Below are 23793 nucleotides of genomic sequence, written 5' to 3'. Positions count from 1 at the left end.
TGTTAGGGAATGTTCCATTAGAGAACTGAAGTATTTGGATATATTACAGTGACAATGGACTTGAAGGCCCTTTCTGTATGAAAATGCAGATACAATTTCAGAATTCTCTTTGCAGAGCCGCGCACTCATAAACATGCCTAAAGCTCTAAAATATCTGCAGATAAACTGGATTTTGTGATGCCAAACAATTGTCTAACAGGTCAAACTTTTAAGAGAAAAATGTTTAGCAAACTTGTACCTATCTATCTGATTATCATGAAATTCCCTACAGGTTATCACCATTTTAGGGATGAGGAAACTGAGGCACAAAGTGTGTCAGTAACTTAATAAAAGTCACATGATTGAGTAGATTGCGTTTTCCAAAGATATTCACAATAATACCACCATATGCTCTTCTACAATGCAACCTTGAGTTGAAGTCTGCGTCCCCTCTTCTTTTTGGGGGGAGATCTTGTAACTGCTCTAACCAACAGAGTATGGCAGAAGTGAAGCTATTTGACCTCCCAGGCTGGGTCACAAAAGGCCATGCAGCTTCTGCCTCATTTTCTTGGGATGCTCACTCTGGAGGAAGCCAGGCAGTGTATAAGAAGTCCAACTACCCTGAGACCGCCATGTGGGAGAGGTCACATATGGGAGCTCCTTAGACAGCCCTAGCTAAGCTTCTAGCCAACAGCCAATACCAACTGCCAGTCACGTGAGTGCGCCTTCTTGGACGTCCAGCCCAGCTGAGCCTTCAGATGACTGGAGCCCCAGGCAACATCTAACTGCAACTGCATGAGAGAGCCCAGGTGAGAACTTCTTGGTTAGGCCCCACTTAAAATTTTGACCTACAAAATTATAAGCAAAATAAAAACATTTTTTTAAGCCACTAAGCTTTAGGGCAATAATAACTGAGACGTGCAGCTAGCAAATCATCAAGCTAGGATTTGGAGCTATGTGTGTCTGATTCAGGGGTATTGTTTTTGCCAATTACATATTCTCAGGGGCATATAATTCCCATTATTTTTTGCATTTAGAATGTGGGGTTTCAGTGGAGAGAACAGATAGTTTCCAAATCACCTTTCCTTTAGTGAATTAAGTGGTCAGATAGGCAGGTCCAATCAAGTCTAAGGTGCAGCAGAGCTGGCCCAGTGGCGTAGTGGTTAAGTTCCCACACCCCACTTAAGTGTTCATGGGTTTGGATCCCAGGCACGGACCTACACACCACTCATCAAGCCATGCTGTGGCGGCATCCCACATACGAAGAAAAAAATGGAGGAAGATTGACACAGATGTTAGCTCAGTGACAATCTTCCTCAACAAAAAAAGAGATAGAAAAAGAAAAAGACTAAATTTGTAGCAAAGATCAAAGAAAGTATGAGGTAGCTACTGAGACATAACATTCAGTAAACCATTAAGCTAAACCAAAAGTAAAAAGGAGTCTTTAAGGCGCTGGAATCTAACTCAGTTCTTGTGTTAGTGATTAGTTAGGAGACAAAAATGTACCAAAATAAAGATCTCTACCTTCTCTCTACTCCCCCAAAACATCCTCTATTATACCTCTCAGAAATCAAATATGACAAGTAATTGAAAAATAGACAGCTATTTAGATTTTGGCTTCAACACAGCTCACAGACGGAGGGGACAGTTAATGGATGCAGAATTCTAGTGGAGGCAAGCATCTTTCAAAAAGGTGAAGCAGAGCAATTGAATTTGTTCTTGTCAATCATCATCAAACAAGATATATTGAGTATCCATGGTGTACAAAGAATCCTGAGACGGGGGAAAAAAAGGAACAGAACATAATTTCTATCCCCGGAGAGCTCTGGCAAACTTTCTAGGGATAAGACAAGCATATGACAAGTGATGGCACAATTTACCTACTTTCTGCTTAAACATGTGTACTTCCACAAAGGACCAGAGGGCATCACAAAAACAGGGAGAGAAGAATTCTGATATAAGAGAAGTAATCTACCATTTGAGGGTCCAAAGCAGACATAGTTTTTAAAGCAAAACTGTCAGATGATTTGTACTTCTCTCATTTGCAAATAAAAGAACAGAAGTAGAGAAGTTAGCTGATTTGCTCAAAGTTGCCCAAGAGCGTTGGGTTTGTTTTTGGAGCCTGTCAACTTAGAACCACGCTTTCTACTCATTGTGCAACAAAGATGAGGATGGACAAAGATGTAGAGTAGAAACTAAACACCAAGCTCAGGACGGCTCTCAAAATGCAAAAATAAAAAGAATTAATGCCGAACAAATCAGTGAAAAAACAGAAGTGCATCTCTGTTCATCTTGATGATCACTTGATCTTCTGCATCTTTTAGTTTTTTTCCTGCCTTTGAGTTGGATTGAAGCTGGAATTCCCACCACTTACCCTCCTAATCCCTGAGAGCATCTTTATACATGCTACCTTTTTGACCTCTAACTTGCCTCCAAGTCACGTATGCGTAACAAAATCAAGTGCATTTGTAAAAACTTCTTGTGTGCATTTGTGTTAATTCCTTGATGAGAGCTAAGCCTGAGCAGTATCCACGTTCATCTACACTTTACAACTGTTTCCTCCACATTAGACTTGTTCATCTGATAGGTAAGAAACCCACACAATCATTAAAAGAATTCAAAGAGAAAACTGTACCCGGACCTGAACTTGACAGGCATGTTGTCCTTAAGCAGGGCTTGAGAGTGACATCAAAATGGTAGAGTGAGGAATATGCAATAAATATGGAGAGGCTGGAGTAAGGGAAAGTATACAGGTGTGAGGTGGTGGGGAAAGAAAACTAGGTTATATCACATTATGATACAATTTATTTCTAGGATTTTTTTTTAAATGATGGAATGACTTAGATCAACAGGAAATGTGGGAAGAATATAATTTCAGAAACAGGTTGAAGTTTGTTCAGAAACTACCACAAAATTTAATTGTTTTGTCTTTCAGTAAAATGTTGTTTTGACCTAAAATTTAAAATAAAAGAGAAACTTATATCAGGCACCTATTCTGCCCTAGGCATTTTGCTGTGCACTTATGTGTGATTCACACTGATAATTAATAGGGTTTGTGTAGAAATGCTAGCTAAGTGGTGGAGACTCCGTTGTGGGCTAAATTTCAGGACAGGCTAAATCCTATCTTTGCAGCGTGGAAGCTTTTTCCCATCACAAGACAGAGGATGCAAACCCTGCAGAGGTGAAGACTGGAAAAGACATTTGTGTATTGAAGACCTTTTCTCGGATGCCAACTGATGTCTAGGGCAGTTACCTTAATGGCCCCCTCCATTCCCACGAAGTACTTAGTGCTTTCTGGAGAGGTTTTCTATCCTTTTAAAAACAACATTACTGGAATTCTATTTTTACTTTCTTTCAGAGGCACTGAAGAAAGCATAGGTGTTTATAGCTTAAGTTTGGTTGTTTTTTTTTAAGCCAAGTACTCTCTAACTGTATTGACTATACGGGATTTTTTTTTTCAATTCTCTCTTGTAGTTTACCCTTTGGTATCAAATTGATGATGGTCAACACTAGTTAAGCAAAATCTGTCCTATTTTCCCCCATTTGCCTTTTCAACATACTTCATTACCTGAAAGTCGTTTATATAGAATAATAGCATAAAAACATGGCTCTGGAACCAAACTGTCTGAATTACATTCTCAGCTCTGTCACTTATCGCGTCACAAGTGATCTATGGAGACGGCACCGACTCTCTCTGTGCTTCAGTTTCCCTATCTGTAAAAATGGAGATAATAACACTATCTCCCTAATAAGGTCATTTAAATGATTCAATGGGGTAATATTCATAAGTGCTTTGGGAAATTTCCAGCACAGACTAAGTCCTTTACATGCGCTAGCTATTGTAAGTATTGGGGTGGAAGATCCAAAAGGACAGGCATTTTGGTCCATATTGTTCACTGTTGTATCTTCAGTAACTAAATCGTGTCTGCCACATAATAGATGTTCAATACATAGTCGTTGAATAAGTATAGAATTTCATTGGCTTATTTTACTTTCATAATAATAAGGGAGCCCCTGCTAGAATTCTAGTATTCCAGAAAAATGTAAATAAAAATTTAACAAGAGAAAACATTAAATTCTGCTGCAGACTAAATATTTAGACTCAGCCTTAATGAATCTTACCACTGAAGTATTGCTAATGGCCCAACGGAGTAAACATACAGCCCAGGCCATTTCAAAATGAGTTGTAGTAATATTTGTGGTTGTAGCAAATATCTATTATTTACCAAAAAGTAGGTAATTGACATGCATAATCTTACTGAATGCTGGCATAGCCTACGGAGCAAGGTGATTGGTATCCTGATTTTGCAGGTGAGGGCCTTGAAGCTCAGAAAAACTAAATAACTTGCCCAAGGTCACACAGCTAACAAGTGACAGAGCCAAGTGTAGACCTCAAGGATTTCGGACTCCAGAAAACAAGTTTTTAACCACTTCACTGTGTGCTAATGTATTCATTTAATAAACAATGAGTTGAGAGGCTAAAACACGTCAGGCTCTATTTTGAGTTCCCTGCAAATAAAATGTAGTAGAGGGACAGTTCCAAGGAAAAACTGGCAGCGTGGCAACAGGAAAATTAAAGGAGAATGTGAGCATCTTACTTACTAACATGAAGAGATGTCTACACTAAACAGGATGATGAATAAACAGGATGTTGAGATATTCCCACAAAAGCTGAACTACAAAGCGAGTGATTGGAGAGAAGGGAAGAAAGCAGACAATCACAGGTCAAGTGAATTAAAAAAAAAGCAGTCCTGAGTGAAGCCTGTGGCTTGTCTTTGGCTTTTACCTTTTCTGTTTGATTCGGTTTATATGAAGGGATGGCGCTAATCCACAATGATGCTAGACTGCCCTCTATACAGAGCATACTCTGTCAACTGGTGACTCCTAACCCTGCATACATTGAGGTCCCTTACTATGATACAGTTATGATTTGTTCAAATGTTCCTATCTCTCACTAAATATCTCTTTGTGGGCAAGGACCATGTCTTTACTGCGTTTAGCATCAGCTTCTCAACTTCCTCAATAACACAGTTTGTATAGTAAAAGTAGAAAACACAACTGACCGATGAGTTTATTACAAGTTCAGTGAACTCTAGAAAGTTGGAGCGATCAACCCAAGAAGGTGTGGGATACGGTTTGGGGTTGAGCTAGTGCCCTGGCAAAGGAAAGCCATCATGAAAATCCCTCAACCTACAGGAAAGCTTACATGGGCACTGGAAAACCAGATAGATGGATCAAGGCAAATATACCTATGGCAGCTGAGGTAAGAAAATGTTTGTGACTTTTGAGGACATTTTCGATGCAGTGATTCAGCATTCCTTATATAAACATCTATATATTGCACTCTTGCACTCATGTTAGAGTTTAGGGCCAGGCAACATGTAAGCTTTGATTTCATCAGATGGCAGAGCTATGCACGCTCTGACTCCCTTTTCACATTGTCTTCCAGGAAGCTCAAACTACTAGTCTTAGCCTCAGCTGCCATACGTATGTTTAACTTGAATTCCTATTATAATTATCATTTTTTCTCCATTGTCCATTTTAGCTATTCATTTCTTCATTCCCTATTACCTTATGAGGAAAATGTATTTGTAGTTTGCTTAAGATTAGCATCTCCCTCTACCTTATTAAAAAGATAATAAATACTGTACTTGGATAGGCACAAGTGCTATGAAAGAAATTTAAAAATTCCTGAAGTAGATCATGGATTACATGAAAATTAATGCTATTACCTCTGGATCTACATTGAAAAGCTTGGCTCCTTCAACCCTACTGAAACACAGAAGTACATGCTTGAACCTTGAGGACATTGTGCTAAGTGAAAAAAGCCAAACATGAAAGGCCACATATTATATGATTCCATTTATATGCATAATCCAGATAAGCAAATTCATGGAGACAGAAACCAAAATGGTGGTTTGCTTTGTAAAGAGGGGGAGATGAGAATGGATGCTTAATGGGAATGGGGTTTCTTTTGGGGGTGATGAAATGTGCTATAATTAGGTGGTGATAGTTGTACAACATTGTAAATGTACTAACAGCCAATGAACTGTATGCTTTAAAATGGCAAATTTTATGTTATGTGAATTTTACCTCAATTTAAAATAAATGCACATAAATATACTAATGGAATCTTTTGCCCACAGAATTCCCTTTTTAACTTCAACTCCAAAGCCTCAGGATGTTCATCTGAAATCAAACACACTAAAAGTTGCCAGCGTTTACTCATAGAGATCAAGAAATGGAAGCAGAGAAGCCTGAATGGTTTGCGTCTTAAAAAAAGGAAGTAAACCCCTTCTAAAAAGAAAAATCAAAATGTAAGAAGAAATTCTGGGCCACTTTTTTCCAAATTGCTTCCAGCAGAACAGCCCTAGTACACGGTGTATCTTCATTTTCCTAATAAAATCTTGAAAAATACTTTAGGAAAACTAATCTTAGATGGCAAAATAACACTATTTTAAATTTTTGAGTAGTTATTAAAACAGAGAAAATAACCAATATTTATTTACAGCAAATAAACCAAAGAAAAGAATTGGTTACTTAAAACACTTTTAAAAAAATTATCATTATTTACTCACTTTAAATAGTTTGGTCTTCTCCATACTACTAAACAAGTCAAGCTCTTGCCAATTTTTCTAACCCCAGTACATCCCTCTGTCCACAGATATTTAAAGTACTTCACAATGTCCTCCCTCTATCCCAGGTATCCAAGTGCTCCCTCCGCATCTCTGCGTAAGACAATAGAGATATTGGCACCAAAGAAATAAAGAAAGGGTGACGCTCATAAAGAAAATAGAGAAGAGATGAGGGCTAGGAAATGTGTTGGGGATTATGACACTAAGAGCTTAGAGTTTTTTGGCTGAAGAGGATCAGTTGTGTAGGACTGTTAGTCATAGTTGACAGCTCATGTACACAACCTGCCATTCCACAGCAGCATCAATATGTGGGTTAAGGTGATAGGCTTACAGTCAGACACCCCTGGGTTTGAATCCAACTCTCTATGAGTATGGTCAAGTTTTTACCTACTCTCAGTCTCCGTTAACTCTTATGTAAAATGGGACTAATAATATCTATTTCATGAAATTATCATGATGAGTAAATAATGTTATGTTACCAAATCACATAGCATGGTGTAGAGTTCACAGTAAACATTGAGCATTACCAAAAGAAGATAAACATCACCTACTATCATCAACACTATGGAGCTTATTTATCTATGACTATGGTCCAAAGACATTTTAGATTGTTGGCTTTTATATTAATATTTATCATGTTGAACATTTGACAGGCATTCCAATGGCTCTTTTGGCCATTTATAAAGTTTATCTGCCCATTCTATTTTTTTTCTTACCTACTTGAAGGACTTTTACATTTATACGCTCTCCATCTTGTAGGGTATCATTCCTTCTCCCTTTTTGTGACCTTCAATATTCTACCCTTTGCCTTAAGTAGACTGATTTCAGTTTCTCTTGGGGGTCTCACCACAATTTCCCACCATATTAATGAGCCAAACATTAGTCAACTGGATAACTGAAGAGGACAGTCCTTTCACTTCCACTTCCATTTGCCTTAGAAAAGGCTAATAAGTTGATTCACAGCCCATTGCTCAGGGATGAATCTGGAGAGTCTGTTCCCAGCAGGCCGGGCATGTGCCTTCTGTGTAACAGCTGTCTCTTTGTGCTATAACTTCAAGCACAGTGTTGTGCTAAAACAGCAAGTAATGTGATAAAAATGAGACAATTCAGCTTCCCCTCTGTGCACTGGGGCATACGAATAGAAAAAATAAAGAAAAAAATCTGATTCTTCATCAGTGAAATAGAGGAACTGCCCAAAAACAGCTGGGTAGAGGAAAGGTCTGGGAGATGGTCTTTCCATTTCTCTTTTGCTAAAGAGAAACCCCAGTTATTCTCTGGCTTGCCTTCTGATGTCTTGCCAGTAGCATTAGATTCTCTGAAATGAAGGCAAAGAGATACTGACAGCTGTGCCCAGCATGGAAACTGCCAAACTGCAGCAGACTTTGTAGCCTGTCATGAGGCATCAAGCCAAAGGAAGATATCAATGATGCACTTAAAAAGATCCAAAAACAACTCGCACATATCAGAGTATTTAAGGGAAATGGAGGGCAGAGCATTTGGAAGCACCGTGGGCTCTACAGTATATTTCTTTTCTCCAAAACATGAGAATCATAGGGTTTCCATGAATGCGGTAGGTAAATGGATCCAGTAAAAGAGTATATCACTGTGCATGGTATCAGATGAAATTCAGGGAAAAAAGAAAATAATATTTTTTAAGTAATCACAGTGCTGGGCAATTTCACTATATCATTCAAATGATCTTCACGCTAACCTTTTGAATTAGAGAGAACTTATTAGTTGATAGAATCAATTTCAAACTAGCTTACACAATAAAGAGAATTTATTAGCTGGTCTAGATTCATGAATATTAGATACCTTAGAGGACACTCCTGTCAAACTTACATTATTTTGTCCTTGGATAGAATTCCTCCTTGTAGAAGGGAGAGTCAATTAAAAGAGGAGAGTCTTGAGCTTTCTCCATAGTTAATTCTCTCCATTTGGTTTTTGTAAGCAAACTATCACCATTTCTTCCGTATGTCCTCAAGATTTCTATCGCCACACTGCTAAACAAATACCAAAGATCCTTGTTGAAAGAGAATGAGGGAGGAACACTGGAAGAGAAGGAAAGAGAAATGATGGAAAGGTTACAGAAGAAGGAGGAAACTATCGATAGAATGAGAAAATAAAAGAACGTTCCAGTGTGCTCCATTTTCTCTCTAAACACAATTGATTAGGATTTTATTAGTCTACAAGAACATGCTAAATCTGTGCTAATATAGTAGCCACTAGCCAAGGTGCTTACTTCAATTTAAATTAATTAAAATTAAATAAAATTAAAAATTCAGCTCCTCAGCTGCACAAGACACATTTTAAGTGCTCAATAACCAAGTCTGGATAGTGGCTACCAAATTGGACAACAGGAATATAGAATATTTCCACCACTGCAGAAAATTCTATTGGATATCACTGATCTATAAAAAAGAGAAACCAACTTGAGCTTTTTTAAGCCTTAATTTGGTGAGCAAAATAATGAGAAACACTACCCGTACAGGAAGAAACATAGAATTCAGACTTGAAAAACAAAAGAAAAAAACTAACTTTTTGATGGGAGAGGGTACTGCATCAACAAGGTATTAAGGACTAAAATAGTCAGAAAATCAGTAGACATGAAATAGATCTGCCTTTAATGGATAATCTTTCTATACTAGAAAGAAGTAAGAGGTAAGATTAGAGCTGGGAAGTGAGAAAATGGGATCTGTAATATGGGGCCCAGGTGACACATAGAGTCAAAGTTTAATCTCAAACTTGGGGATTAGAGATATGCCACTCAAAGTCAGGGATTTTCATCTGCCTAAAAAAATGCAGTTAGTTTTTTTGTTTTCATGGAACTGGAATAAAGTATACTGTAAATTGGCTAATTGATCAGGTTGCTTTATCAGCTTCATTTCTTGAGATATTTGCAAGACTAGAGCTTGCAAATTTTGTTATAAATTAAATGCTAAATAACGTATTTTCTCTTAATTTTCTTGAGTGAGCAATCACACTCATATGGAGATATTTGAGTAGGCAAATAGTTCACAGATGTAGATAGTCATGATCTTAAAATGGAAATGATAAAAAATTGTTTGAACCCTAGATTTACCATGAAATATGACACCCAGATGTCACTAAGTGTACATAACCTGGAAATTTTATAAATCTAAACCTCTTTGTGATCTGAGGCAAAATTTGTTCTCTCTCTAACCTTCCAGATAGATGACCACATTGACGCTGGTATCAGAAAGTCCTGTGATTCTTGATACACCAACTAAATATGAGGATGAAAGTCAATATTTTCTCTTTTTTTGCGACTAAAGAGTGACCTATAAAAGAAGGTAAAGGATTTTTAACTTAAAGATAAAAATGTATTTCCAATGTCCTTGACAGATATTTTTTAAATGTCAATGTTTAAAATAAACATATTTTTTATTTCTACAATAATATACTCATTATAAACAGAAAATATAGAAAAAAGTAGAATAGAAATAAATATTCAAACATATTCGCACAACTTAAATACAATCTCTATTGACAATTTAATGTTTCTTATTTTTAACTTTTTTGTTATTTGTAGCTTAAATAATGTTTTCTTATCCTATATTTACATTTAGGGTTATTTTTAAGTGCTGTCAATATTAAAACTTTGCTTATATCGTTTTATGTAATATAATTTACTTAACCATTCTCTTTGTATTTTTTTAACTTTTGGATCATCATAAATACAATAGCAACAAATATTTTATGAGATAAAAGGTTGCACAAAGTGTTGATGATGTGCTCTTGGTGAGCCAAGGAGTCAAAAGAAAGATTTCTTGGACTCTCAAGGTCTGGTAGCAGTGCTCCTTTATTCAGAGAATAGCATGGGGACAGGACCCATGGGCAGTGAAGAGCTGAAGCATAGGGACAGGACCCAAGACCCATGGGCAGTGAAGGGATGCAACATGTTGAAAGTTAGGGCTAAATTTTCCTTTTTTTTTTTTTTTTTAAAGATTGGCACCTGGGCTAACAACTGTTGCCGATCTTCTTTTTTTTTTTTTCTGCTTTATCTCCCCAAACCTCCCCCCGTACACAGTTGTATATCTTAGTTGCAGGTCCTGCTAGTTGTGGGATGTGGGATGCCACCTCAACATGGCCTGACAAGCGGTGCCATGTCCACACCCAGGATCCAAACCCTGGGCCGCCGCAGCGGAGCACGCAAACTTAACCACTCGGCCACGGAGCCGGCCCCAGTTAGGGCTAAATTTATAAGGCATGGGTACATGACTTACTTTTAATAGATAAAGGAAAGATGATGTGAAAAGTCATTAAAATGGTATCAGTGCAGGTGAGGGTCTGGTTATTGTGTGGTCGTATAACTTTAGATATGAATCGGGTCACATAGATCTGCACGTAGCCGAGGATGCCCTGGGCTTCCCTCCCTGGGGCAGCCTTGATCCACATCATTGAGATTTAGTGATTTTGTGTTCAAACACTGATGTTAGATTCCCTGGGTTGAAGACCTGACTCTACTATCTTCCATCTGTGGGATCTTGGAAAGCTGCTGCAGGAGTAGAAGACTTTCTCCTCCTTTCCTTCTAGGTTCTTTGGCTGGCCTAATAATTAAATTGATAGAAGACAGATTAACAGGAGAAAAACAAATACAATTACATATGGGAGCCCCATAAAGATTCGAGGAGGAAGAAATATTTCTTTATTAACCTTGGTTCTTCTGGCTGGTCTAAGAATTAAACTGACATGAGACAGAGTAACAGGAGAAAATCAAACAAGTGTAATAACACGTATACATGGGAGAAACCCAGGAAAACTGAGTAAGTCACCAAAGGACTGAAGCCACCACCGTAAATATCATTTTCAGCTAAAGACAAAGCAGGATGTTGGGGGTAGTGGTTTGGGACTTCAAAGGGGAGGAAGGCAATTCACATGGAGATGGAATGCAGATGTTTGGTAAACTAGTGTTTGGCACGCCATGCCGAGACAATGGGACATGGAGAGAACTTTGATCAAACGGGCCTTGCTAGGTTCCTCCCTGTCTACCACACCTAGTTCATATTCTACTATAGTTCTTTATGGTAACAGCTCCTTCCTAGAACAGGCCTTCTATCCTAAACTTTTTTAGGCAGTTGGGGGGAAGTTCAAAATTTCTTCCTGAGTCTTTTGTTCTTAAAAATAATCAAGCCAAAGAGACACATTTTGAGGTAGTAAATTCTGCTCCCCTACAGAGATATGAAGACTCAAAGGGCAGCCAGATAATTGAAGGTTGTGTACCATCCTGAGCTAAGGAAAGAGGTAGGGGTCTGAGAATACAAAGGGAAGGAGACCATTCACAGGAAGGCAGAGGAAATGTTTGAAAAACAAAGGTTGCCCTGTTATGCAGATAAGTTTCTTAGGTAAAAAACTATCTGTGGTAATAGTTCTCTTTCTGATATAGGCCCCCTTTCAAATGTAAATTTAGGCAGTTGAGGGGGAGGTAAAGAGCATTTCTTGAAACTCTTGGTTTTTGATTGCCTTTACCTCAAAATAATCCTTACGCCAAAAAACCATATTTTTGGATGGCAAAATCTGCTCTCCTTCACTGCTAAAATTCTCTGTGCCTCAGTTTCCTCATTTGTAATATTGAATTCATAGGATTGCTTTAAGGATTAAAAGAGATGACAGCACCAGGCATAAAATAGCAGCCCATTGTCTTAATAAATAATAGTCTCTCCATAAGATAGATTCCCAGAACTGAAATTACTGGATCAAAGCTATAAAAGGTTTTAAGTCTCTTAAGAAATCTTACCGGATTTGCTTTTTTAAAGGTTTATGTCAATGGTTGCGCCACCAGTCATTTTTGAGCATGCCCATTCACTTTTCGGTCACCAGCACTGTTTCTACTTGATTTCTAATATTAAGCAAGTAACCATGCAAACAGTAGCCTTTTTCAGCCAAAATAGAAAATAAAGTTCTACAAAAAAAAAAAGCCCAAGTTAGCATCTTGCTCTAAAACACCTGGAAGGAAATAAACGGAGCATCTATTTTTAAATATTGAGCACCCCCTTCTGAGAGGCCTTTATTGCTAATGACATTCTCAGTGGGGAAAACAGTGTCCTAGCAGCAAATGGAATATTGCTGTTTATAAGTAAAAGTAAAAGTATTCAGGGGATTTAGAAGGGCTGAATGGAAATGATAAACATCAATGATAATAAGAGTTTCATCTTTCTCCCGTGTTGCAGCTAAATAAAGCTTTACAGTAGATCCCAGCTGAGGGAATCTACTGGCGGGTTTTGACTTCCCAGAATTTCTATCACATTTCCCAAGGTTAAATGCTTTGCCTTGAGGCAGCTGCTCAAAATGATAAAGGGGACACTGTAGGACAGTGGTGCTCTTTGTAATGTTAATAACCCTTGATTCTGATATCTGATGCAGCTCTGGGGAAACCTGCCAGTTCCAGACATTAAAATCTAACTCAGTTAAGTGCACATTATTGCAAAAAGAAAAAAACTTTTTTTAAATTTGGCAGGAGCAGGATGATAACTTGAGCATTCCACATATTCAGAGGCTTGCTTTATTTATATCACTGTATTGAATTTCCACTGGATAACATGTTGTGATATAAAATTAATGCCCTTTTTTCCTACAAAAACAGATGGTATTTTATTTCAGAATTCACATGTATTTATAGGCTTATTGGACTCATTTTTATGGTATAAGCTAACCAGGGTAGTGATCTTTTATCATATTTTTTACTTATTTATTTATTTAAGATTTATGCCCCATCTGGCTTCAAAGGGGCATGAGAATGTCTGCAGATAAATGCGTAGGTAAAAGGAGACATAAACCCATCGTGAGTTTAATCAAAAAGAGCGGAAGGAATAAGCACATTCAGAAGCAGAATTAATGCAGGTACTGCTTTGGGTAAAAAATGAGGTCCTCTATATTTTCTAATTACTAATTTAGAAAAGAGGGAAAAAAACAAATATTTCGAATCATCATATAAATCTCCACACCCCCCCCCCCCCCAACTTCTTTTAAATAGGAAGCAACATATAAATCTATCTAAAGAAGAAATGAATGTGATGAAGTTACGGGGCATCACAGGGGCTAAGAAGGGAGGAAAAGAAAAGGGGAAAGATATAGTAAGAGAGGGCTCTAAAAGGAAAGGAGCATGGCTTTCATGGGTTATGACGCACTGTGGTTGGTTTAAGGCAGGCGATAATGAATAAATGAATTGCTATCAAGTGGGATAAGGTTTGGCCAATAGCAATTGTTTAGTAAATGTTGAAAGCAAATGAAAGTGGGTACTTTCACGTTATCTTCTTTAAACGACACAACTGACTTGAACTCCCTTTCAAAGACACTGAGTTAACCAAGTAATAATATACTTAACCAGGATTTTGCAGGAGACATTTTCACATTATTCAATTCACTATCACATTAATTCTCAATAAATGTTGAGGATGAAAGGAACACTATAATCTGTATTCTGATGATCTAACTTGCAGGATAGAATTTCGAAAAAGCTGGAGAAATTGATAAAAAATAATAATATCGACTTTCTCAAATATCTACCCCCTCATAAATGATAGAATTTTTTTTTCCGTAAGACGATAGTGCCACATACCAGGGCTCATTCATTCACTTATTAATTCATGGAAAGTATTTCTCCATTTTGTACATACGCTTAGTCATTTTCATCTAGTTATCACCTCAAAATTTGTATATATGCTATTTAAGTTTTATTTTTAAACTATAGCCATTGTAGCCATTTAAGCTGTATTTTCAGTAGTCAGATAAAATGACATCAGAAGATTTCAAGAATAAATTGCTATTGAAGCAGAGAGAAATATGTTAAGACTAGAATACTCATGATCCAGCAAGAGCAAAATTACAGGTCATTTTTCAAAATAAGTCAGAGCTAGCTGATAACATAAAGTTAATCTGGTTGCATTCACCCCTCTTCCAGAGGTCACTAGAGAGAGAGAATGACTTGCTGAAGGTCATGAAACAATAAAAGGAATGCTGGATTTACCATGGAGTTAGACATTACATCTGCCCGTAATCCTGACCTTTGGGTTCTGCCTCTCCCCATCTCTAGGATTATTTGGGGGCTAAAATAACAGGTCTTATTACTAGAAACATGGATCTGCAGCTAATCAGTCTCCCTTCCTTGAGTATGACTCTTTACTGGGGACTCAGAGACACAAATAGTTGCCTCTGAGACCTCACCCATGATACTTTAAAGAGATGTCCCACAAATTTCTGCTCCTAGCGTTCTAAGAATTTTTCAGGCTGCTCTCCTTCCGGAGATGCAAATTTTAGTACTGTGGTACCCTGTCTCTTTCCTATAAACTCCCTTTGGGCTACAGATAGCCAGAGTTGCTTTTGCATATTGCAAACAAAAACCATTACAGTAGTCCCCCCTTATCGCAGGGGATATGCTCCAAGACCCCCAGTGGAGGCCTGAAACTGTGGATAGTACCAAACCCTATATATGCTATGTGTTTTCCTATACACACATACCCACGATAAAGTTTAATTTATGAAGTAGGCACAGTAAGAGATTAACAACAATAACTAATAATAAAATAGAACAATTATAACAATATATTGTAATAAGAGTTACCGTAAATATTTGCAACCTCAGCGGATGATTTTTTCTCTTTCCTTATTAAGTCGAGAGCTGTCACCTTTTCACTTAAAGCACGCACTTTGCAGCTTCTCTTTGCCATGTCTGAATTGCCAGCGTCATTACTCTTGTGTTTGGGGCCATTATTAAGTAAAATAAGGGTTACTTAAACATAAGTAGTGCAATAATGTGATGGTCGATCTGATTACCAAGATGGCTACTAAGTGACTAACGGATAGCTATACAGCATGGATATGCTGGACAGAGACAATTCTTGTCCTGGGCAATATGGAGCGGGACAAAGTGAGAGTTCATCATTCTACTCAGAAGGGCACTCAACTAAAACTTACGAATTGGTTATTTCTGGAACTTTCCATTTAATATTTTCCGACTGCAGATAACTTAAACCACGGAAAGCAAAACTGCAGGCAAGCAGGGACATGATATACAGCCTAGATTTACTTTTTCCCAAAATGTCAGAGGATGCTCAGCATGAGGTAGGTCAAGAAAAGCCACTCTATCTATTATTTTGATTGATTGACTCTAAGGACTTCTTTCTTCTCTTCAACAGTAGAGTCTGGGAAAGGAGCTTGTGTACAAGTGGCTTATTCGGAAAGTGATTATGGGAAGCAGGAGTCAGGACTAGGGAGGATGAAATAAACGGGGAAGGAAAGCCAAGGAAAAAGTACATTATGGAGTTGGCCATGATGATCCCACTGGACCCTTTGGAGAACGCATACAATTACTCCCTGGAGGCATAAAGGAAAAGATGTCCATTGACTCCTGTTGCCCTTTTACTGAGAGTTGCCTATGGGCGTTACTACTTTTCCACAATTCCTGTCTGCCCAACAGTCTCCTGCAGGTATGAAAAGCCATTGAGAGAAAACAATAGCTAAGACAAGAACTAAATAATAAAAGGAATTGATTAAGTGAAATGGTTGTAAAGTAGAGAAAGACAGAAAAATACTCCAAATCTATACATTATCTAATTTAATACTCAGGTGTATATTATTCCAATTTACTGACGAAATAACCCACATTCTGAAAGTTTAAAATGATTTTCTCATGACCACAAGCTCAATAGGTAATGAAGCAATCATTTTATTGTTAAGTTGGGGAAAGTCAATGACCAGTTTCCTCACTGACTCAAGAAAAATATTTTAAAATCTCAAACACACATTCTCCATCTTTTCCCCCTCAGTCTTATCAATAGCTATGTGTGGGGGTTTTCCCCAGTGTCTTTAGGCAGGCATTTTTGTTTTATTTAGCATGACTTTTCTAGTTCTATTAGCTGGGAAATAAAGAGGCAAATAATAACAATAATATGAATATGAATAACATTAATTGAACACTTACTAGACCTAGGCAATGTTGTAATCCAAGCTATTTACATGCATTTACTGATTTAATTTTCACTGCAACTCTATGCCATAGCTCTATTATAATATTTGTTTTATATATCAGAAAACAGGCACAGAGGAGTGAAGTGGAGCCCAAGATTATCCAAGAAGTTCCGTTCTAAAATGGTGCCTTAACCACTGCCCTACACAGCCACATGTTATCCACATATCTGTACCATTCAAAGTAATCCAGTCATGAGAAGTTGAGTGAGAGATTGGGGGAAAGCTAGGGTGTTTTCTGCCTGAGTTCATTTCCAAAGCTATCTTGGTTTTGACCACTGAGTGATTGTTAATATTATAAATTAATACTGGAAATACAAACTTTCAGTACTATTTTTGAGCTCTGGTTATGTGCAAAGTGCTTTACATAACTAACTTATTTCATCTTCTCAGCAGTCTTAGGAGATAGGATTTAGCTAGGGGATGGAGTCCGAGGCTCAGAGACATTCAGTAACTTACCAAAGGTCAAACAGTTGGAATGACAGACATAAGTAAATTAGGATTCTGGCTTAGACTTCAAAGCCCATTCAATAAGATAAGCTACATAACACTCAGCCCATCACATGCTCCATAAATTTTAAAGTTTTTTAACCTCTATCATTATCATCATGAATACCATCATCATCATCATCGTCATCGTCATCGTCGTCATCATCATTATCAACTTTGCCGTAATTAGGCCCCTGCCTACCTTCCAAATCTCACTCTGATGGTCTTATTAATAATGTGACATCATTTCTATTGAAGGCAGAAATTGGCCTAAATATCATGGACTATGCAGACCTTGGTAAAATTATGTAGATTCTAATGAGTAAATTATTATCCCTTGTCAAAATATTTAAAAAGAAAATTTGCATAGTACTTGTGTTGGTTGACAAAAAGTAGACATTCAATAAACGGTTGCTTTGGTTCACGTAGTACTATAAGGTAATATGGAGTCTATCTCCAGTAAGGTCCAGCTGAAAATATGTGGCACTTTGAAACTAGGTTAATTTGAGGAGAGTTTAATAAAGGAGCAATTTTAAAATGTGAGAAAGAGCATATATAACCCATGGAAGACATTACTGTACCTTGGAACTCTATTTTGATCCCTAGGACTGATTGGGTAAGAAGAGGGGACGGTTTGCTGAAACTGGACAGAGAGTTTGCCTATGTGCAGAGAACCATCCCCTGGGAGCTGAGAACTTCAGCTGAAAGAGTGAACAAGCCTGCAGTGAATCACAGCGAGGATCCAGGAGATTAAATACCCCAAACTCACTCTTCACCCTCCTTCTTCCCATGGATATAGACTATACAAGTTAACATCTGATGGCACAAGACAGGGTAGAAAAAAGGCAGAAAATATTCCACTGAGGGTCTATTTAAATAGGTTAGCCTCTGTATATATGCACAGAAACACATAAACATACTTACGTTCAGCAGTGAATTAGATATAAAGTTTTCTTCTATTATATCAAATGTTGTGATAACAGGTTTCCGGTAAATCACCTTAAGAGTCAAATTTGAGTCCACATATTTGTTTTTCTTGTTGTTAATCGCTTGACGGCAAGGACTTATTCCTTTTTGTGTCTTAGTCCTCGCTGACATTCAATATGTACTTAGTTCAATGTAATTACTCCATGAATGCTTATTGTGTTGAATTGAGTTAAATGATTGTGGAAGGCCAACCTTTCATTAAATAAGAAATCTCACTTATATAGTACTTTGGATTTATATCTGGAAAATAACTGTAAAGGAAAGGTTAAAGGATGTACTCAGGACCACAGGGCTGATGAGCCACCATACTGGGTAAGACCCAGGGTCCCAATTTTTTTTTTTTTAATTGTAGTAACACTGGTTTATAACATTATATGAATTTAGGGTGTACACCATTATGTTTCGATTTCTGTGTAAATTACATCACGTTCACCACCCAAAGACTGATTACAATCCATCACTATACACATGTGCCTAATCACCACTCCTTTTGCCCTCTTCCCCACCCCTTCCCCTCTGGTAACCACCAATCCAATCTCTGTCTCTATGTGTTTATTCGTTGTTGTTTTTATCTTCTATTTATGAGTGAGATCATATGGTATTTGACTTTCTCCCTCTGACTTATTTCACTTAGCATAATACCCTCAAGGTCCATCCATGTTGTCACAAATGGCCAGATTTCATCCACTTTTTATGGCTGAGTAGTATTCCACTGTGTATATATACCACATTTTCTTTATCCATTCATCTTGTGATGGGCACCTAGGTTGCTTCCAAGTCTTGGCTATTGTGAATAATGCTTCAATGAACATAGGGGTGCATATGTCTTTATGCATTCATGTTTTCATGTCATTGGATAAATACTCAGCAGTGGAGTAGCTGGATCATATGGTAGCTCTATTCTTAATTTTTTGAGGAATCTCCATACTGTTTTCCATGGTGGCTGCACCAGTTTGCACTTCCACCAGCACCATATGAGAGTTCCTTTTCCCCCACATCCTCTCCAACACTTGTTATTTCCTATTTTGTTAATTATAGCCATTCTGACGGGCATGAGGTGATATCTCATTGTAGTTTTGATTTGCATTTCCCTGACAGTTAGTTATGTTGAACATCTTTTCATATGCCTGCTGGCCACCTGTATATCTTCTTTGGAGAAATGTCTGTTCAGATCTTTTGCCCATTTTTTAATTGTGTGGTTAGTTATTTTGTTGTTGAGATGTATGAGTTAGATATTTTGGATGTTAACTCTTATCAGATATATGGTTTGGAAATATCTTCTCCAAATTATTAGGCTGTCTTTTCATTTTGTTGATAATTTCTTTTGCTGTCCAGAAGCTTTTTAGTTTGATGTAGTCCTATTTGTTTGTTTTTTCTGTTGTTTCCCTTGCCTCGTCAGACATAGTACTTGAAAATATGTTGATAAGATATAGTGCAAGATAATGGTCTACTTTCATTCTTTTGCATGTAGTTGTCCAGTTTTCCAAACACCATTTATTGAAGAGACTTTCTTTTCTCCATTGTATGTTCTTGGCTCCCTTGTTGAAAATTAGCTGTCCATAGATGTGTGAGTTTATTTCTGGGCTCTCGATTCTGTTCGAGTGATCTGTGTGTCTGTTTTTGTGCCAGTACCATGCTGTTTTGGTTCCTATGGCTTTGTAGCATATTTCGAAATCAGAGAGTGTGATACCTCCAGTTTTGTTCTTTTATCTCAGGATTCCATTGGCTATTTGGGGTCTTTTGTTGTTCCATATAAGTTTCAGGATTCTTTGTTCTATTTCTGTGAAAAATGTCATTGGAACTTTGACAGGGATTGCGTTGAATCTGTAGAATGCTTTAGGAAGTATGGACATTTTAACTATGTTAATTCTTGCAATCCAAGAGCATGGAATATCTTTCCATTTCTTTGTGTCTTTCTTTTCTTTCAACGTTTTATAGTTTTCAGTGTACAAATCTTTCACCTATTTGGTTAAGTTTATTCCTAGGTATTTTATTATTTTTGTTGCAATTGTAAATGGATTTTATCCTTAATTTCTCTTTCTGCTACTTCGTTGTTAGTGTATAGGGACGCAGCTGATTTTTGTATGTTAATTTTGTATCCTGCAACTTGACTGTATTCATTTATTATCTCTAAAAGGTTTTTAGTGGAGTCTTTAGGATTTTCTATATACAAAATCATGTCATCTGCAAATAGTGAGTTACACTTCTTCTTTCCCCATTTTCTTTTTCTTGTCTGATTGCTCTGGCTAGGACTTCCAATACCAAGTTAAATAAGAGTGATGAAAGTGGGCATCCTTGTCTAGTTCCTGTTCTTAGAGGGATAGCTTTCAAGTTTTCTCCATTGAGAATGATATTAGCCATGGGTTTGTCATATATGGCCTTTATTATGTTGAGTTACTTTCCCTCTATACCCATTTTATTCAGAGTTTTTTTCATTAATGGATGCTTTATCTTGTCAAATGCTTTCTCTGCATCTATTGAGATGATCATGTGATTTTTATTCTTCATTTTGTTAATGTGGTACATCATGTTGATTTATTTGCAGACATTGAACCATCCCTGCATCCATGGATCATGGTGTATGATCTTTTTAACATATTGCTGTATTCGATTTGCTAATATTTTGGGGGGTATTTTTGCATCGATGTTCATCAGTGATGTTAGCCTGTAATTTTCTTTTTTTATGTTGTCCCTGTCTGGTTTTGGTACAGGGTAGTGTTGGCTTTGTAGAATGAGTTAGGAAGCTTCCCCTCCTCTTCAGTTTTTTGGAAGAGTTTGAGAATGAGGGGTATTAAATCTTCTCTGAATGTTTGGTAGAATTCACCAGGGAAGCCATCTGGTCCTGGGCTTTTATCTTTTGGGAGATTTTTGATTACTGTTTTGATCTCCTTACTGGTGATTGGTCTATTCAAATTCTCTATTTCTTCTTGATTCAGTTTTGGAAGTTTATATGATTCTAAGAATTTATCCATTTCTTCTAGATTATCCAATTTGTTGCTGTTTTCTTTTCCTAGTATTCTCTTATAATCCTTTGTATTTCTAAGGTGTCCATCATAATTTCTCCTCTTTTATTTCTGATTTTGTTTGTTTTAGCCTTCTCTCTTTTTTCTTGGTGAGTCTAGCTAAAGGTTTGTCAATTTTGTTTATCTTTTCAGAAAATCAGCTCTTAGTGTCATTGATTTTTTTTCTTTTAGTCTCTATTTCATTTATTTCTGCTCTGATTTTTATTATTTTCTTCCTTCTGCTGATTTGGGGCTTTGTTTGTTCTTCTATTTCCAGTTCCTTCAGGTGCACTGTTAGGATGTTTATTAGGGAATTTTCTTCTTTGTTGAGGTAGGCCTGAATTGCTATAAACTTCCCTCTTAGAACTGCTTTTGCTGTATCCCATAGATTTTGTTATGTTGTATTTTCTTTTTCATTTGTCTCCAGGAATTTTTTATTTCTCCTTTGATTTCTTCATTAACCCAATCGTTGTTCAGTAGCGTTTTGTTTAATCTCCACATAGTTGTGGCTTTTCTGATTTTCTTCCTGTAGTTGATTACTAGTTTCACACCCTTGTGGTCAGAAAAGATGGTTGGCATTATTTCAGTCTTCTTAAATTTATTGAGATGTTTTGTTGCCTAATATGTGATCTATCCTGGAGAATATTCCATGTGCATTGGAAAAGAATGTGCATTCTGTGTTTTTTGGATGGAATGTTCTGTATTTATCTACCAAGTCCACCTGACTAATGTGTCATTTAATGCCAATGTTTCCTTTTGAACTTCTGTTTCAATGATCTATCCATCGGTGTAAGTGGAATGGTAAAGTCCCCTATTTTTATTGCTATTTCTCATTTTATGCCCATTAATAATTGTTTTATACATTTAGGTCCCTCTATGTTGGGTGCATAGATATTTACTAGTGTTATATCCTCTTGGTAGATTGTTCCCTTTATCATTATGTAGTGCCCGTCTTCGTTTCTTGTTGCAGTTTCTGTTTTAAAGTCTGTTTTGTCTGATATAAGTATTGCTACTCCAGCTTTCTTTTCTTTGTCATTTCCATGAAGTATCTTTTTCCATCCTTTCACTTTCAGTTTGTGAGTGTCTGTAGGTCTGAAGTGTGCCTCTTGTATGCAGCATATACATGAGTCTTGTTTTTTTATCCAGTCGGCTACCCTATGCCTTTTGATTTGAGCATTTAGTCCATTAACATTTAAAGTAGCTATTGATAGAGGCCAGCTCCATGGCCGAGTGGTTAAGTTCACGCACTCTGCTGTGGTGGCCCAGGGTTTGGATCCTGGGCGCGGACACGGCACCACTCGTCAGGCCACGTTGAGGCAGCGTCCCACATCCCACAACTAGAAGGACCTGCAACTAAGATGTACAACTATGTACAGGGGCGGGGTTGGGGAGATAAAACAGAAAAAAAAAAAACATTTCCTTAAAGTAGCTATTGATAAGAATGTACTTATTGCCATTTTGTTACTTTTTTCCTGGGTGTTTTAGTAGTTCTTCTCTGTTCCTTTCTTCTTCTCTTGCTCTCTTCCTTTGTGGTTTGATTGCTTTCTTTAGTATTATGTTTGCATTCCTTTCACCTAATTTTTTGTGTATTTATTAGAGGTTTCTGGTTTGTGAGTACTGTGAGGTTCATATATAATAACCTACATATATAACAATCTGTATTAAGTTTATAGTCTCTTTAGTTTGACCTCTTTCTAAAAGCTCTACTGTTTTGCTCCCCTCCTCCCACATTTTATATTTTTGATATCATATGTACCCTCATTTTTGTGTATGTGTGTCCATTACCCTCTCATTATGGAAATAGATAATTTTAGTACTTTCATCTTTGACCTTCATAATATCTTCATAGGTGGTTGATCTGCTACCTTTACAGGTGATTTTATTGCTTTTTTTTTTGATAATTTTCTTATTCCTATTTGTGGTCTTCTCTTTCCCACTTAAATAAGTCCCTTTAGCATTTCTTTTAAGGCTGGTTTCTTGGTGATAAACTCCTTTAGTTTTTGCTTGTCTGGGAAACTCTTTATCTCTCCTTCCATTCTGAATGATAATCTTGCCAGGTAGAGCATTCTTGGCTGTGGGTTTTTTCCTCTCAGCACTTTAAATATATCATGCCACTCCCTTCTAGCTTGTAAGGTTTCTGTTGAGAAGTCAGCTGATAGCCTCATGGGGTTTCCTGTGTATGTAACTTGTTGCCTTTCTCTTGCAGCTTTTAGAATTCTCTCTTTATGTTTAATTTTGGACACTTTAATTATAATGTGTCTTGGAGTGGGCCTCTTTGGGCTTATCTTTTTGGTGCTCTCTGTGCTTCCTTTACCTAGATGTCTGTTTCCTTCCTTAAGTTGGGAGAGTTTTCACCTATTATTTCTTCAAGAAGATTCTCTTCCCCTTTGTCTTTCTCGTCTCCTTTTTTGGACACCTATAATATGGATGTTAGTGCACTTGATGTTGTCCCAGAGGTCCCTTAGACTGTCCTCTTTCTTTTTAATTATTTTTTCTTTTACCTGTTCAGCTTGGGTGATTTCCTCCCATCTTTCCTCCAGCTCATTGATCCATTCTTCTGTATCATCTACTCTGCTATTGAGTCTCTCTTGTGACTTTTTCATTTTCAGTATTGTATTCTTCATTTCTAATTGGTTCTTTTTTATATTTTCCAATTCTTTCTTGACATTCCCACTAGTTCATCCATTCTTCTCCCAAGATCAGTGAGCATCCTTATG

General features: G+C 37.2%; 1 long non-coding RNA gene across 1 annotated transcript in view; it reads right to left on the bottom strand.

The window, feature by feature from the left end:
* Positions 1–9916, bottom strand: part of LOC139082196 (uncharacterized) — a 90642-nt gene extending 80726 nt beyond the window's left edge. The window contains exons 1-2 of the long non-coding RNA XR_011537948.1: positions 9799–9916; positions 8457–8665 (exon numbers count right to left, since the gene is read on the bottom strand). This is a non-coding gene — a long non-coding RNA (uncharacterized lncRNA). The remainder of the gene's footprint in view (positions 1–8456; positions 8666–9798) is intronic.
* Between the last annotated feature and the right edge of the window lie 13877 nt (positions 9917–23793).

Source organism: Equus przewalskii, chromosome 3 (genome assembly GCF_037783145.1).
Source record: "Equus przewalskii isolate Varuska chromosome 3, EquPr2, whole genome shotgun sequence".
Taxonomy (NCBI): domain Eukaryota; kingdom Metazoa; phylum Chordata; class Mammalia; order Perissodactyla; family Equidae; genus Equus; species Equus przewalskii.
This window is presented reverse-complemented; position numbering and strand designations above follow the sequence as displayed.